The sequence below is a fragment of the Pongo pygmaeus genome, chromosome 4 (genome assembly GCF_028885625.2).
Source record: "Pongo pygmaeus isolate AG05252 chromosome 4, NHGRI_mPonPyg2-v2.0_pri, whole genome shotgun sequence".
Lineage (NCBI taxonomy): Eukaryota > Metazoa > Chordata > Mammalia > Primates > Hominidae > Pongo > Pongo pygmaeus.
In genome coordinates this window covers 47802072-47815768 of record NC_072377.2, presented here as the reverse complement: position 1 = coordinate 47815768, position 13697 = coordinate 47802072, and positions in this window count along the sequence as shown.

Here is a 13697-nt window from a genome sequence, read left to right as displayed (position 1 = left end):
ATATCCACTTGCAGATTCTACAAAAAGACTGTTTCGAAACTGCTCTTTCAAAAGGAAGCTTCAAGTCTGTGAGTTGAATGCACTCATCACAAAGACGTTTCTGAGAATTCATCTGTCTAGTTTTCATGTGAAGATATTTCCGTTTCCTGCATAGGCCTCAAATCGCGCCAAATATTCACTTGCAGATTCTACAAAAAGGGTGTTTCAAAACTTCTCTATCAATAAGTAGGTTCAACTCTGTGAGTTCAATGCACTCATCACAAAGAAGTTTCTGAGAATGCGTGTGTCTACTTTTGATGTGAAGATATGTCCTTTTCCAACATAGGCCTCAAAGCGCTCCAAATAAACACTTGCAGATTCTACAAAAGGAGTGTTTCTAAACTGTTCTATCAAAAGAAACGTTCGAGTCTGTGAGTTGAATGCACTTATCACAAAGAAGTTTCAGAGAATGCTTCTGTCGAGTTTTTATGTGATGATATTTCGTTTTCCAGCCTTGGCCTCAAAGCGCTCCAAATATCCACTTGCAGATGCTGCTAAAAGAGTGTTTCAAAACTGCTCTATCAAAAGGAAGCTTCAACTCTGTGAGTTGAATGCACTCATTACGAAGAATTTTCTGAGAATGCTTTTGTCCAGTTTCTACGTGAAGATATTTCCTTTTCCAGCATAGGCCTCAAAGCACTCCATACATCCAATTGAAGATTCTACGAAAAGAGTGTTGCAAACTTCTGTATCAAAAGAAAGGTTCAGCTCTGTGAGTTCAATGCACACATCACAAAGAAGTTTCTGAGTATGCTTCTGTCTAGTTTTTAGGTGAAGATATAAACTTTTCCAGCATAGCCCTCAAAGCGCTCCAAATATCCACTTGCAGATTCTACAAAAAGAGTGTTTCGAAACTGCTCTTTCAAAATTAAGCTTCAAGTCTGTGAGTTGAATGCACTCATCACAAAGACGTTTCTGAGAATTCATCTGTCTAGTTTTCATGTGAAGATATTTCCATTTCCAGCATAGGCCTCAAATCGCGCCAAATATTCACTTGCAGATTCTACAAAAAGGGTGTTTCAAAACTTCTCTATCAATAGGTAGGTTCAACTCGGTGAGTTCAATGCACTCATCACAAAGAAGTTTCTGAGAATGCGTGCGTCTACTTTTGATGTGAAGATATGTCCTTTTCCAACATAGGCCTCAAAGCGCTCCAAATAAACACTTGCAGATTCTACAAAAGGAGTGTTTCTAAACTGTTCTATCAAAAGAAACGTTCGAGTCTGTGAGTTGAATGCACTCATCACAAAGAAGTTTCAGAGAAAGCTTCTGTCGAGTTTTTATGTGATGATATTTCGTTTTCCAGCCTTGGCCTCAAAGCGCTCCAAATATACACTTGCAGATGCTGCTAAAAGAGTGTTTCAAAACTGCTCTGTCAAAAGGAAGCTTCAACTCTGTGAGTTGAATGCACTCATCACAAAGAAGTTTCTGAGAATGCTTCCGTCTAGTTTGTAGGTGAAGATATTTCATTTTCCAGCATAGGCCTCAAATCGCTCCAAATATCCACTTGCAGATTCTTCAAAAAGAGTGTTTCAAAACTGCTCTTTCCAAAGGAAGGTTCAAGTGTGTGATTTGAATGCACTCATCACAAAGGAGTTTCTGAGAATGCTTCTGTCTAGGTTTTATGTGAAGATATTTCCTTTTCCAGCAAAGGCCTCACATCGCTCCAAACATCCTCTAGCAAATTCTACAAAAACAGTGTTTTAAAACTGCGCTCTCAAAAGGAACATTGCACTCTGTGAGTTGAATGCGTAAAGCCCATTGAAGTTTCTGAGAATGCTTCCCTTTAGTTTTTAAGTGAAGATATTTCCTTTTCCAGTGTTGGCCTCTTAGCTCTCCAAACATCCACTTGCAGATTCTACTAAAAGAGTGGTTCAAAACTGCTATATCAAAAGGAAGCTTCAACTCTGTGACTTGAATGCGCACATCACTAAGAAGTTTCTGAGAATGCTTCTATCTAGTTTTGATGGGAAGATATTTCCTTTCCCAGGATAGGCCTCCAAACCTTCCAAATATCGACTTGCAGATTCTACCACAAGAGTGTTTCAAAACTGTTCTATCAAAAGGAAGGTTCAACTCTGTGAGTGGAATGCAGAGAGCACAGGGAAGTCTCTGAGAATTCTTCTGTCTAGATTCTAAGTGAAGATATTTGCTTTTACAGTGTAGCACTCAAAGCACTCCAAATATCCACTCGCAGGTACCCCAGAAAGAGTGTTTCAAAAGTGCTCTATCTAAAGGAAGGTTCAACTCGGTGAGTTGAATGCGCACATCAGAAAAACTTTCTGGGAATACTTCTGTCTAGGTTTTATGTGAAGATATTTCCTTTTCCAGCATAGGCCTCAAAGCGCTCCAAATAGCCACTTGCAGATTCCACAAAAAGAGTGTTTCCAAACTGTTCTATCAAAAGGAAGGTTCAACTCTGTGAGTAGAATGCAGTGATCACAAAGAAGTTTCTGAGAATGGATGTATCTTGTTTTCATCTGAATGTATTTCCTTATCCACTAGATGCCGCCATCGCACCAAATAAGCACTTTCACTTTCCACCGAAAGGGTGTTGCAAAACTGCTCTATGTAAAGGAATGTTCAACTCTGTGAGTTCAATCCCCACATGACAAAGAAGTTTCTGAGAATGCTTCTGTCTAGTTTGTAGATGAAGATATTTCCTTTTCCAGCATAAGCCTCAAAGAGCTCCAAATAGCCACTTGCGGATTCTACAAAAACAGTGTTTCAAAACTGGTCTATCGAAAGGAAGGTTCCACTCTGCGAGTTGAATGCACTCATCACAAGGAAGTTTCTGAGAACGCTTCCATCTAGTTTTTATGCAATGATAATTCCTCTGGGAGCAGAGGCCTCAAAGCGCTCCAAATATCCACTTGCAGATTCTACAAAAAGAGTGTTTCAAAACTGCTCTATCAAAAGGAATGTTCAACTCTGTGAGTTGAATGCACAAAGCACAGGGAACTTTCTGAGAATGCTTTTGTCTAGTTTCTACGTGAAGGTATTTCCTTTTCCAGCATAGGCCTCAAATCACTCCATCCATCCACTTGAAGATTCTACGAAAAGAGTGTTTCAAAACTTCTGTATCAAAAGAAAGGTTCAACTCTGTGAGTTCAACGCACACATCACAAAGAAGTTTCTGAGTATGCTTCTGTCTAGTTTTTAGGTGAAGGTATTAACTTTTCCAGCATAGCCCTCAAAGCGCTCCAAATATCCACTTGCAGAGTCTACAAAAAGACTGTTTCGAAACTGCTCTTTCAAAAGGAAGCTTCAAGTCTGTGAGTTGAATGCACTCATCACAAAGACGTTTCTGAGAATTCATCTGTCTAGTTTTCATGTGAAGATATTTCCGTTTCCTGCATAGGCCTCAAATCGCGCCAAATATTCACTTGCAGATTCTACAAAAAGGGTGTTTCAAAACTTCTCTATCAATAAGTAGGTTCAACTCTGTGAGTTCAATGCACTCATCACAAAGAAGTTTCTGAGAATGCGTGTGTCTACTTTTGATGTGAAGATATGTCCTTTTCCAACATAGGCCTCAAAGCGCTCCAAATAAACACTTGCAGATTCTACAAAAGGAGTGTTTCTAAACTGTTCTATCAAAAGAAACGTTCGAGTCTGTGAGTTGAATGCACTTATCACAAAGAAGTTTCAGAGAATGCTTCTGTCGAGTTTTTATGTGATGATATTTCGTTTTCCAGCCTTGGCCTCAAAGCGCTCCAAATATCCACTTGCAGATGCTGCTAAAAGAGTGTTTCAAAACTGCTCTATCAAAAGGAAGCTTCAACTCTGTGAGTTGAATGCACTCATTACGAAGAATTTTCTGAGAATGCTTTTGTCCAGTTTCTACGTGAAGATATTTCCTTTTCCAGCATAGGCCTCAAAGCACTCCATACATCCACTTGAAGATTCTACGAAAAGAGTGTTGCAAACTTCTGTATCAAAAGAAAGGTTCAGCTCTGTGAGTTCAATGCACACATCACAAAGAAGTTTCTGAGTATGCTTCTGTCTAGTTTTTAGGTGAAGATATAAACTTTTCCAGCATAGCCCTCAAAGCGCTCCAAATATCCACTTGCAGATTCTACAAAAAGAGTGTTTCGAAACTGCTCTTTCAAAATTAAGCTTCAAGTCTGTGAGTTGAATGCACTCATCACAAAGACGTTTCTGAGAATTCATCTGTCTAGTTTTCATGTGAAGATATTTCCATTTCCAGCATAGGCCTCAAATCGCGCCAAATATTCACTTGCAGATTCTACAAAAAGGGTGTTTCAAAACTTCTCTATCAATAGGTAGGTTCAACTCGGTGAGTTCAATGCACTCATCACAAAGAAGTTTCTGAGAATGCGTGCGTCTACTTTTGATGTGAAGATATGTCCTTTTCCAACATAGGCCTCAAAGCGCTCCAAATAAACACTTGCAGATTCTACAAAAGGAGTGTTTCTAAACTGTTCTATCAAAAGAAACGTTCGAGTCTGTGAGTTGAATGCACTCATCACAAAGAAGTTTCAGAGAAAGCTTCTGTCGAGTTTTTATGTGATGATATTTCGTTTTCCAGCCTTGGCCTCAAAGCGCTCCAAATATACACTTGCAGATGCTGCTAAAAGAGTGTTTCAAAACTGCTCTGTCAAAAGGAAGCTTCAACTCTGTGAGTTGAATGCACTCATCACAAAGAAGTTTCTGAGAATGCTTCCGTCTACTTTGTAGGTGAAGATATTTCATTTTCCAGCATAGGCCTCAAATCGCTCCAAATATCCACTTGCAGATTCTTCAAAAAGAGTGTTTCAAAACTGCTCTTTCCAAAGGAAGGTTCAAGTGTGTGATTTGAATGCACTCATCACAAAGGAGTTTCTGAGAATGCTTCTGTCTAGGTTTTATGTGAAGATATTTCCTTTTCCAGCAAAGGCCTCACATCGCTCCAAACATCCTCTAGCAAATTCTACAAAAACAGTGTTTTAAAACTGCGCTCTCAAAAGGAACATTGCACTCTGTGAGTTGAATGCGTAAAGCCCATTGAAGTTTCTGAGAATGCTTCCCTTTAGTTTTTAAGTGAAGATATTTCCTTTTCCAGTGTTGGCCTCTTAGCTCTCCAAACATCCACTTGCAGATTCTACTAAAAGAGTGGTTCAAAACTGCTATATCAAAAGGAAGCTTCAACTCTGTGACTTGAATGCGCACATCACTAAGAAGTTTCTGAGAATGCTTCTATCTAGTTTTGATGGGAAGATATTTCCTTTCCCAGGATAGGCCTCCAAACCTTCCAAATATCGACTTGCAGATTCTACCACAAGAGTGTTTCAAAACTGTTCTATCAAAAGGAAGGTTCAACTCTGTGAGTGGAATGCAGAGAGCACAGGGAAGTCTCTGAGAATTCTTCTGTCTAGATTCTAAGTGAAGATATTTGCTTTTACAGTGTAGCACTCAAAGCACTCCAAATATCCACTCGCAGGTACTACAGAAAGAGTGTTTCAAAAGTGCTCTATCTAAAGGAAGGTTCAACTCGGTGAGTTGAATGCGCACATCAGAAAAACTTTCTGGGAATACTTCTGTCTAGGTTTTATGTGAAGATATTTCCTTTTCCAGCATAGGCCTCAAAGCGCTCCAAATAGCCACTTGCAGATTCCACAAAAAGAGTGTTTCCAAACTGTTCTATCAAAAGGAAGGTTCAACTCTGTGAGTAGAATGCAGTCATCACAAAGAAGTTTCTGAGAATGGATGTATCTTGTTTTCATCTGAATGTATTTCCTTATCCACTAGATGCCGCCATCGCACCAAATAAGCACTTTCACTTTCCACCGAAAGGGTGTTGCAAAACTGCTCTATGTAAAGGAATGTTCAACTCTGTGAGTTCAATCCCCACATGACAAAGAAGTTTCTGAGAATGCTTCTGTCTAGTTTGTAGATGAAGATATTTCCTTTTCCAGCATAAGCCTCAAAGAGCTCCAAATAGCCACTTGCGGATTCTACAAAAACAGTGTTTCAAAACTGGTCTATCGAAAGGAAGGTTCCACTCTGCGAGTTGAATGCACTCATCACAAGGAAGTTTCTGAGAACGCTTCCATCTAGTTTTTATGCAATGATAATTCCTCTGGGAGCAGAGGCCTCAAAGCGCTCCAAATATCCACTTGCAGATTCTACAAAAAGAGTGTTTCAAAACTGCTCTATCAAAAGGAATGTTCAACTCTGTGAGTTGAATGCACAAAGCACAGGGAACTTTCTGAGAATGCTTTTGTCTAGTTTCTACGTGAAGGTATTTCCTTTTCCAGCATAGGCCTCAAATCACTCCATCCATCCACTTGAAGATTCTACGGAAAGAGTGTTTCAAAACTTCTGTATCAAAAGAAAGGTTCAACTCTGTGAGTTCAATGCACACATCACAAAGAAGTTTCTGAGTATGCTTCTGTCTAGTTTTTAGGTGAAGGTATTAACTTTTCCAGCATAGCCCTCAAAGCGCTCCAAATATCCACTTGCAGATTCTACAAAAAGACTGTTTCGAAACTGCTCTTTCAAAAGGAAGCTTCAAGTCTGTGAGTTGAATGCACTCATCACAAAGACGTTTCTGAGAATTCATCTGTGTAGTTTTCATGTGAAGATATTTCCGTTTCCTGCATAGGCCTCAAATCGCGCCAAATATTCACTTGCAGATTCTACAAAAAGGGTGTTTCAAAACTTCTCTATCAATAAGTAGGTTCAACTCTGTGAGTTCAATGCACTCATCACAAAGAAGTTTCTGAGAATGCGTCTGTCTACTTTTGATGTGAAGATATGTCCTTTTCCAACATAGGCCTCAAAGCGCTCCAAATAAACACTTGCAGATTCTACAAAAGGAGTGTTTCTAAACTGTTCTATCAAAAGAAACGTTCGAGTCTGTGAGTTGAATGCACTTATCACAAAGAAGTTTCAGAGAATGCTTCTGTCGAGTTTTTATGTGATGATATTTCGTTTTCCAGCCTTGGCCTCAAAGCGCTCCAAATATCCACTTGCAGATGCTGCTAAAAGAGTGTTTCAAAACTGCTCTGTCAAAAGGAAGCTTCAACTCTGTGAGTTGAATGCACTCATCACAAAGAAGTTTCTGAGAATGCTTCCGTCTACTTTGTAGGTGAAGATATTTCATTTTCCAGCATAGGCCTCAAATCGCTCCAAATATCCACTTGCAGATTCTTCAAAAAGAGTGTTTCAAAACTGCTCTTTCCAAAGGAAGGTTCAAGTGTGTGATTTGAATGCACTCATCACAAAGGAGTTTCTGAGAATGCTTCTGTCTAGGTTTTATGTGAAGATATTTCCTTTTCCAGCAAAGGCCTCACATCGCTCCAAACATCCTCTAGCAAATTCTACAAAAACAGTGTTTTAAAACTGCGCTCTCAAAAGGAACATTGCACTCTGTGAGTTGAATGCGTAAAGCCCATTGAAGTTTCTGAGAATGCTTCCGTCTAGTTTTTACGTGAAGATATTTCCTTTTCCAGTGTTGGCCTCTTAGCTCTCCAAACATCCACTTGCAGATTCTACTAAAAGAGTGGTTCAAAACTGCTATATCAAAAGGAAGCTTCAACTCTGTGACTTGAATGCGCACATCACTAAGAAGTTTCTGAGAATGCTTCTATCTAGTTTTGATGGGAAGATATTTCCTTTCCCAGGATAGGCCTCCAAACCTTCCAAATATCGACTTGCAGATTCTACCACAAGAGTGTTTCAAAACTGTTCTATCAAAAGGAAGGTTCAACTCTGTGAGTGGAATGCAGAGAGCACAGGGAAGTCTCTGAGAATTCTTCTGTCTAGATTCTAAGTGAAGATATTTGCTTTTACAGTGTAGCACTCAAAGCACTCCAAATATCCACTCGCAGGTACCCCAGAAAGAGTGTTTCAAAAGTGCTCTATCTAAAGGAAGGTTCAACTCGGTGAGTTGAATGCGCACATCAGAAAAACTTTCTGGGAATACTTCTGTCTAGGTTTTATGTGAAGAGATTTCCTTTTCCAGCATAGGCCTCAAAGCGCTCCAAATAGCCACTTGCAGATTCCACAAAAAGAGTGTTTCCAAACTGTTCTATCAAAAGGAAGGTTCAACTCTGTGAGTAGAATGCAGTCATCACAAAGAAGTTTCTGAGAATGGATGTATCTTGTTTTCATCTGAATGTATTTCCTTATCCACTAGATGCCGCCATCGCACCAAATAAGCACTTTCACTTTCCACCGAAAGGGTGTTGCAAAACTGCTCTATGTAAAGGAATGTTCAACTCTGTGAGTTCAATCCCCACATGACAAAGAAGTTTCTGAGAATGCTTCTGTCTAGTTTGTAGATGAAGATATTTCCTTTTCCAGCATAAGCCTCAAAGAGCTCCAAATAGCCACTTGCGGATTCTACAAAAACAGTGTTTCAAAACTGGTCTATCGAAAGGAAGGTTCCACTCTGCGAGTTGAATGCACTCATCACAAGGAAGTTTCTGAGAACGCTTCCATCTAGTTTTCATGCAATGATAATTCCTTTGGCAGCAGAGGCCTCAAAGCGCTCCAAATATCCACTTGCAGATTCTACAAAAAGAGTGTTTCAAAACTGCTCTATCAAAGGGAATGTTCAACTCTGTGAGTTGAATGCACAAAGCACAGGGAACTTTCTGAGAATGCTTTTGTCTAGTTTCTACGTGAAGGTATTTCCTTTTCCAGCATAGGCCTCAAATCACTCCATCCATCCACTTGAAGATTCTACGAAAAGAGTGTTTCAAAACTTCTGTATCAAAAGAAAGGTTCAACTCTGTGAGTTCAATGCACACATCACAAAGAAGTTTCTGAGTATGCTTCTGTCTAGTTTTTAGGTGAAGGTATTAACTTTTCCAGCATAGCCCTCAAAGCGCTCCAAATATCCACTTGCAGAGTCTACAAAAAGACTGTTTCGAAACTGCTCTTTCAAAAGGAAGCTTCAAGTCTGTGAGTTGAATGCACTCATCACAAAGACGTTTCTGAGAATTCATCTGTCTAGTTTTCATGTGAAGATATTTCCGTTTCCTGCATAGGCCTCAAATCGCGCCAAATATTCACTTGCAGATTCTACAAAAAGGGTGTTTCAAAACTTCTCTATCAATAAGTAGGTTCAACTCTGTGAGTTCAATGCACTCATCACAAAGAAGTTTCTGAGAATGCGTCTGTCTACTTTTGATGTGAAGATATGTCCTTTTCCAACATAGGCCTCAAAGCGCTCCAAATAAACACTTGCAGATTCTACAAAAGGAGTGTTTCTAAACTGTTCTATCAAAAGAAACGTTCGAGTCTGTGAGTTGAATGCACTTATCACAAAGAAGTTTCAGAGAATGCTTCTGTCGAGTTTTTATGTGATGATATTTCGTTTTCCAGCCTTGGCCTCAAAGCGCTCCAAATATCCACTTGCAGATGCTGCTAAAAGAGTGTTTCAAAACTGCTCTATCAAAAGGAAGCTTCAACTCTGTGAGTTGAATGCACTCATTACGAAGAATTTTCTGAGAATGCTTTTGTCCAGTTTCTACGTGAAGATATTTCCTTTTCCAGCATAGGCCTCAAAGCACTCCATACATCCACTTGAAGATTCTACGAAAAGAGTGTTGCAAACTTCTGTATCAAAAGAAAGGTTCAGCTCTGTGAGTTCAATGCACACATCACAAAGAAGTTTCTGAGTATGCTTCTGTCTAGTTTTTAGGTGAAGATATAAACTTTTCCAGCATAGCCCTCAAAGCGCTCCAAATATCCACTTGCAGATTCTACAAAAAGAGTGTTTCGAAACTGCTCTTTCAAAATTAAGCTTCAAGTCTGTGAGTTGAATGCACTCATCACAAAGACGTTTCTGAGAATTCATCTGTCTAGTTTTCATGTGAAGATATTTCCATTTCCAGCATAGGCCTCAAATCGCGCCAAATATTCACTTGCAGATTCTACAAAAAGGGTGTTTCAAAACTTCTCTATCAATAGGTAGGTTCAACTCGGTGAGTTCAATGCACTCATCACAAAGAAGTTTCTGAGAATGCGTGCGTCTACTTTTGATGTGAAGATATGTCCTTTTCCAACATAGGCCTCAAAGCGCTCCAAATAAACACTTGCAGATTCTACAAAAGGAGTGTTTCTAAACTGTTCTATCAAAAGAAACGTTCGAGTCTGTGAGTTGAATGCACTCATCACAAAGAAGTTTCAGAGAAAGCTTCTGTCGAGTTTTTATGTGATGATATTTCGTTTTCCAGCCTTGGCCTCAAAGCGCTCCAAATATACACTTGCAGATGCTGCTAAAAGAGTGTTTCAAAACTGCTCTGTCAAAAGGAAGCTTCAACTCTGTGAGTTGAATGCACTCATCACAAAGAAGTTTCTGAGAATGCTTCCGTCTAGTTTGTAGGTGAAGATATTTCATTTTCCAGCATAGGCCTCAAATCGCTCCAAATATCCACTTGCAGATTCTTCAAAAAGAGTGTTTCAAAACTGCTCTTTCCAAAGGAAGGTTCAAGTGTGTGATTTGAATGCACTCATCACAAAGGAGTTTCTGAGAATGCTTCTGTCTAGGTTTTATGTGAAGATATTTCCTTTTCCAGCAAAGGCCTCACATCGCTCCAAACATCCTCTAGCAAATTCTACAAAAACAGTGTTTTAAAACTGCGCTCTCAAAAGGAACATTGCACTCTGTGAGTTGAATGCGTAAAGCCCATTGAAGTTTCTGAGAATGCTTCCCTTTAGTTTTTAAGTGAAGATATTTCCTTTTCCAGTGTTGGCCTCTTAGCTCTCCAAACATCCACTTGCAGATTCTACTAAAAGAGTGGTTCAAAACTGCTATATCAAAAGGAAGCTTCAACTCTGTGACTTGAATGCGCACATCACTAAGAAGTTTCTGAGAATGCTTCTATCTAGTTTTGATGGGAAGATATTTCCTTTCCCAGGATAGGCCTCCAAACCTTCCAAATATCGACTTGCAGATTCTACCACAAGAGTGTTTCAAAACTGTTCTATCAAAAGGAAGGTTCAACTCTGTGAGTGGAATGCAGAGAGCACAGGGAAGTCTCTGAGAATTCTTCTGTCTAGATTCTAAGTGAAGATATTTGCTTTTACAGTGTAGCACTCAAAGCACTCCAAATATCCACTCGCAGGTACTACAGAAAGAGTGTTTCAAAAGTGCTCTATCTAAAGGAAGGTTCAACTCGGTGAGTTGAATGCGCACATCAGAAAAACTTTCTGGGAATACTTCTGTCTAGGTTTTATGTGAAGATATTTCCTTTTCCAGCATAGGCCTCAAAGCGCTCCAAATAGCCACTTGCAGATTCCACAAAAAGAGTGTTTCCAAACTGTTCTATCAAAAGGAAGGTTCAACTCTGTGAGTAGAATGCAGTCATCACAAAGAAGTTTCTGAGAATGGATGTATCTTGTTTTCATCTGAATGTATTTCCTTATCCACTAGATGCCGCCATCGCACCAAATAAGCACTTTCACTTTCCACCGAAAGGGTGTTGCAAAACTGCTCTATGTAAAGGAATGTTCAACTCTGTGAGTTCAATCCCCACATGACAAAGAAGTTTCTGAGAATGCTTCTGTCTAGTTTGTAGATGAAGATATTTCCTTTTCCAGCATAAGCCTCAAAGAGCTCCAAATAGCCACTTGCGGATTCTACAAAAACAGTGTTTCAAAACTGGTCTATCGAAAGGAAGGTTCCACTCTGCGAGTTGAATGCACTCATCACAAGGAAGTTTCTGAGAACGCTTCCATCTAGTTTTTATGCAATGATAATTCCTCTGGGAGCAGAGGCCTCAAAGCGCTCCAAATATCCACTTGCAGATTCTACAAAAAGAGTGTTTCAAAACTGCTCTATCAAAAGGAATGTTCAACTCTGTGAGTTGAATGCACAAAGCACAGGGAACTTTCTGAGAATGCTTTTGTCTAGTTTCTACGTGAAGGTATTTCCTTTTCCAGCATAGGCCTCAAATCACTCCATCCATCCACTTGAAGATTCTACGAAAAGAGTGTTTCAAAACTTCTGTATCAAAAGAAAGGTTCAACTCTGTGAGTTCAATGCACACATCACAAAGAAGTTTCTGAGTATGCTTCTGTCTAGTTTTTAGGTGAAGGTATTAACTTTTCCAGCATAGCCCTCAAAGCGCTCCAAATATCCACTTGCAGAGTCTACAAAAAGACTGTTTCGAAACTGCTCTTTCAAAAGGAAGCTTCAAGTCTGTGAGTTGAATGCACTCATCACAAAGACGTTTCTGAGAATTCATCTGTCTAGTTTTCATGTGAAGATATTTCCGTTTCCTGCATAGGCCTCAAATCGCGCCAAATATTCACTTGCAGATTCTACAAAAAGGGTGTTTCAAAACTTCTCTATCAATAAGTAGGTTCAACTCTGTGAGTTCAATGCACTCATCACAAAGAAGTTTCTGAGAATGCGTGTGTCTACTTTTGATGTGAAGATATGTCCTTTTCCAACATAGGCCTCAAAGCGCTCCAAATAAACACTTGCAGATTCTACAAAAGGAGTGTTTCTAAACTGTTCTATCAAAAGAAACGTTCGAGTCTGTGAGTTGAATGCACTTATCACAAAGAAGTTTCAGAGAATGCTTCTGTCGAGTTTTTATGTGATGATATTTCGTTTTCCAGCCTTGGCCTCAAAGCGCTCCAAATATCCACTTGCAGATGCTGCTAAAAGAGTGTTTCAAAACTGCTCTATCAAAAGGAAGCTTCAACTCTGTGAGTTGAATGCACTCATTACGAAGAATTTTCTGAGAATGCTTTTGTCCAGTTTCTACGTGAAGATATTTCCTTTTCCAGCATAGGCCTCAAAGCACTCCATACATCCACTTGAAGATTCTACGAAAAGAGTGTTGCAAACTTCTGTATCAAAAGAAAGGTTCAGCTCTGTGAGTTCAATGCACACATCACAAAGAAGTTTCTGAGTATGCTTCTGTCTAGTTTTTAGGTGAAGATATAAACTTTTCCAGCATAGCCCTCAAAGCGCTCCAAATATCCACTTGCAGATTCTACAAAAAGAGTGTTTCGAAACTGCTCTTTCAAAATTAAGCTTCAAGTCTGTGAGTTGAATGCACTCATCACAAAGACGTTTCTGAGAATTCATCTGTCTAGTTTTCATGTGAAGATATTTCCATTTCCAGCATAGGCCTCAAATCGCGCCAAATATTCACTTGCAGATTCTACAAAAAGGGTGTTTCAAAACTTCTCTATCAATAGGTAGGTTCAACTCGGTGAGTTCAATGCACTCATCACAAAGAAGTTTCTGAGAATGCGTGCGTCTACTTTTGATGTGAAGATATGTCCTTTTCCAACATAGGCCTCAAAGCGCTCCAAATAAACACTTGCAGATTCTACAAAAGGAGTGTTTCTAAACTGTTCTATCAAAAGAAACGTTCGAGTCTGTGAGTTGAATGCACTCATCACAAAGAAGTTTCAGAGAAAGCTTCTGTCGAGTTTTTATGTGATGATATTTCGTTTTCCAGCCTTGGCCTCAAAGCGCTCCAAATATACACTTGCAGATGCTGCTAAAAGAGTGTTTCAAAACTGCTCTGTCAAAAGGAAGCTTCAACTCTGTGAGTTGAATGCACTCATCACAAAGAAGTTTCTGAGAATGCTTCCGTCTACTTTGTAGGTGAAGATATTTCATTTTCCAGCATAGGCCTCAAATCGCTCCAAATATCCACTTGCAGATTCTTCAAAAAGAG